The sequence below is a fragment of the Physeter macrocephalus genome, chromosome 6, assembly GCF_002837175.3.
Source record: "Physeter macrocephalus isolate SW-GA chromosome 6, ASM283717v5, whole genome shotgun sequence".
NCBI classification, from domain to species: Eukaryota; Metazoa; Chordata; class Mammalia; order Artiodactyla; family Physeteridae; genus Physeter; species Physeter macrocephalus.
This window is the reverse complement of record NC_041219.1, coordinates 87,486,592-87,490,683: the sequence shown is the minus strand read 5'-3', so window position 1 is coordinate 87,490,683 and position 4,092 is coordinate 87,486,592. Positions and strand designations below refer to the sequence as shown.

The window sequence follows — 4,092 nt, the reverse complement described above, 5'->3', positions numbered from 1 at the left end:
CTGTGTCATCCCTCTCTGGAATTTCTGCCTGTGTTGTCCTATGGCATGGTTCGGCCTCTCTTTTTTTTTTAGTTCTGTGTCCCCGCCCCCTTCCCCCATCAACTTTAGCGTTCTCTTAGGAAACTAGGCTAGTTGACTGCAAAATAAATCCATGCTGGGGCTTCCCTGGTGGGGCAGTGGTTGAGAGTCCGACTGCCGATGCAGGGAACACGGGTTCGTGCCCTGGTCTGGGCGGATCCCACATGCCGCGGAGCGGCTGGGCCCGTGAGCCATGGCCGCTGAGCCTGCGCGTCCGGAGTCTGCGCTCCGCAACGGGAGAGGCCACAATAGTGAGAGGCCCGCCTACCGCAAAAAAAAAAAAAAAATTTTATTTATTTTATTTACTTATTTTTGGCTGCCTTGGGTCTTCGTTGCTGTGCGTGGGCTTTCTCTGGTTGCGGCGAGCGGGGGCTACTCTTTGTTGCGGTGCGCGGACTTCTCATCGTGGGGGCTTCTCTTGTTGCAGAGCACGGGCTCTAGGCGCACCGGCTTCAGTAGTTGTGGCTCATGGGCTCAGTAGTTGTGGCTCGTGGGCTCTAGAGCGCAGGCTCAGTAGTTGTGGCGCACGGGCTTAGCTGCTCTGCGGCATGCGGGATCCTCCCAGACCAGGGCTCGAACCTGTGTCCCCTGCATTGGCAGGTGATTCTTAACCACTTCACTACCTGAGAAGTCCCGAGATATATAGCTTTATGAGAACATTTGCAAGGCAGCACATAAACAAGGGCAACTGAATACACGGAAAACTTTGGACCTAAGTCACTAGGGAGCTGGGAATAAGTTGTGGTAAGAGCTGGGTGGGGTTGTCCAGGAAAGGCAGGGGTGTGTGGACCAGTTGAAGAAGGACAAGGCTTTCCCGGGGTAGGGGCAGGCAGGGAGAAAAGCAGGCACCTAGCATCCCAGTGACATCATCATTCTGGAGCCAGCCTGTCCCCAGGAGCCATGCCTCAGAGTGCTGGCTCAGTGACCTGGTACCCTCGGAATTTGCCCCACCTTGTGGGTGGGGATTGATCTGACACACATCCGCCCAGCCCACTTGGAGCCACTTAGAAATGACATAGAAATGTGGTGTGGGCTTGAGCCAGGTCCTCCTCTCCAGGAAGTTTGGCTGAGTTTTGGCCTGTGGACCGTCCAGGTGGCTTCTCTTGGGATGTCTGGGGAGAGAGATGAGGGAGGAGTGCGGGGCCTCTGGGAGACTGAGGGAGATTCTGAGAAGTGGAGGGAGGATGCTAATAAGGCCTCCTGCCTCCTTCTCGGGGGCCAGGGTGCCGATAGTGATGACGACGACGGCAGACCTGCAGTCAGCCTGTCTCCCTGCTTGGCTGCTTTGGGCCTGGGCCTGGGCTTGGGGTGGTGGAGAGAAACCTCAGATTCACAGAGCTCCTGAATGGGAGGGGCCCTCAGTCTACCCACTTCCTATACAGAGAGGGACCTGGAGGGCCAGGAGTTGGGAGGGGAGGATAGATTGTGTGGGTGGGGGAGAGGGTGGGATAGACCCAGGATTTGAGCAAGAGGAACTGCTGTGGTTTTCGAGGCGTTCCCTGCAGGGTGACCGGCACATCCAAGGCTGCGGTCCAAGGTGGGAACAGCAGATGCGCCTCGGGCAGTAGTGCTGGCCAGTGGTTGAGGAGGGAGAGGGGCAAATCCCGGGTGGCGCCCTGTAGGAGGGTCGGCCGTGAAGCAGAGCAGCTAGAAGGGATACGACTGGCTAGGGCTCCCTGGTGGGGAGAGGGAGGCATGCAGAGGGAGGCTGGCTGAGGTGAGAGTGCAGTGGCGAGCAGACAGAGCACCCCGAGGGACAGAGCTGTCCGCCCAAACTGAGGGCTTCACCTTTGAATCAAGAGGCAAATGGAGCCTCTGATGGCCCAGCAGGGCTCTCTGACTGCAGTCCTCGGACGCAGATGACTCTTCACCCCGAGGCCAGGGGTTTCCACCAGGTGTCCCCGTGCTGAGTCCGAGAGTGGCAGTTTATCCAACTAGAGATGCGTGGAGGGGTCCCTTGACCCCAGAGGTGGATATTGTGGTGGGTGGAGGGGAGTTCTTGTGGGGGGCATCCTCGGGAGGAAGAGTTGAGGACCAAGACTCAGGAGAGCCTTGGGACTAGGGTTGACACCTCTGGGGACAGCCTGAACCAGGACAGAGGCATCTATTTAGGGATTCATAGTCACTGTTTTTTTTTTTTTTAAACATCTTTATTGGAGTATAATTGCTTTACAATGGTGTGTTAGTTTCTGCTTTACAACAAAGTGAATCAGTTATACATATACATATGTTCCCATATCTCTTCCCTCTTGCATCTCCCTCCCTCCCATCCTCCCTATCCCACCCCTCTAGGTGGCATAGTCACTTTTTTTTTTTTTTTTTTTGCGTTACGCAGGCCTGTCACTGCTGCGGCCTCTCCCGCTGCGGAGCACAGGCTCCGGACGCGCAGGCTCCGCGGCATGTGGGATCTTCCCGGACCGGGGCACGAACCCGTGTCCCCTGCATCGGCAGGCGGGCCCTCAACCACTGTGCCACCAGGGAAGCCCCCATAGTCACTTTTAACTGGCATTTAGATGCATGCCTGCAGCACCCTCAAGAATGACAATATTTGACCATCCGTCTCCCACCCAGCAAGCTCTCCACGCTTTGAAACAGTAGCATCCTATTCAGGGCCAGCGATTTGGAGCAGAGAAAAGCCGAAAGAGATGCAAATGGAGAGACTGACCCTTGGGGAGGAAGAGGGAGTCTCTCCTCCCCTTTTCTGTTGTCCTTTGGGGGTGGGTGGGCAATCGGGGGGCCTGGGAAGAGGAGCCGAGATGGGGAGTCACTAGCCAAAGGTGGCACATGGAGGCTGGAGGGACCTCGCGTCTCAGCCCCGTCGAGACGGCTCTGTTGTTGTCTCTTGCAGCCTTCCCGCCTTCTTGTCCTTGGGCTCTGTGTCCAATCCTTGCTGTCAGCACCTCCTCCCTGAGCCAGCGCCTGGCAAACGCAGCTATGAGATCATGGGGCGGGGTAAGTTGGCAGGCGCCCCCATCTCCGTCGGACCCATGGCATGTGCTTGGTGGAGCCCTGGGCCCGGGGCCTGCGTAATCTCCCTCCTGGCCTCATCCCCTTCCAGGAAGGTGGCTCCTCTAGCCAACCAGTGTAACCTCATCCAGCTTGGTCTCCTGACTCCAACAAAGGTGGTACACTGACTCATACCATGGCACGAGGGCTTGAGGCTAGACTTCAAGAAGGACTTCCTACGCAGGAGATGGGATAGTGGGATAATTAAGGACACATATTAATAATTGGAGCAGTCCTCACTGAGGACTCACTCTGAATCCTGATAGTCTCAAGCTCTTTGATACACCTTGAGGCTCCAGTGGGGCTGGCCACTGGAGGACCAGGTGGGCTCCCAAGGGCTCACTCATCCCCTAGTTTCGTGTTCAGTGGTGAATAAGACAGGGTTCTTGAGGGCAAGAGATGGAGGTCAAAGAGGAAGGAAAGATAACAGGTGAGCTCACGTTCCAGAGGGTAGAAGTCAGCCACATAGAGGTGGGTGGGCCTGTTTGTTTGGTGCCTCTTGAGTCAGAAAGGAAGCAGGTGCATCAGAACTGCAGCAAGAGCGGGAAAGGTGAGACAGCAAGACCTGACTTTCAGGGCTGTGTGTCACTGGCACATGAAGGGCATGTTCTCTGGGGAGAGAGAGCACTTTGAAGGGCTCAGTCTGGGGGTGAGGAGGATGGATGATCTGATTTGGGGGTCTTTGTGCAGGAGTTTCTGTGTGTGTGCATGCGTGTGCACACGTGTGTGTCCACAGTCTCTAGGGGTACATTTTCTGCCCCAGCTGAGCCCTCCAGTGCATCTGTGTTTTTGTACCACAGGGACCCAAGGGAGAACAACCCCTCTGCTGATGGTCTGGAATGTATTCTATATTTGGGTGCAATGCTGTCTTTTTTTTTTTTTTTTTTTGTGGTACGCGGGCCTCTCACTGCTGCGGCCTCTCCCGTTGCGGAGCACAGGCTCCGGACGCGCAGGCTCAGCGGCCATGGCTCACGGGCCCAGCCGCTCCGCGGCATGTGGCATCTTCCT

The 4,092-nt window shown here is 56.3% G+C and overlaps 1 long non-coding RNA gene across 1 annotated transcript in view; it reads left to right on the top strand.

The window, feature by feature from the left end:
- Positions 1–1,591: 1,591 nt before the first annotated feature.
- The window catches only part of LOC129392201 (uncharacterized), a 7,302-nt gene continuing 4,801 nt past the window's right edge, over positions 1,592–4,092 (top strand). Inside the window, exon 1 of the long non-coding RNA XR_008617703.1 lies at positions 1,592–3,030. This is a non-coding gene — a long non-coding RNA (uncharacterized lncRNA). The remainder of the gene's footprint in view (positions 3,031–4,092) is intronic.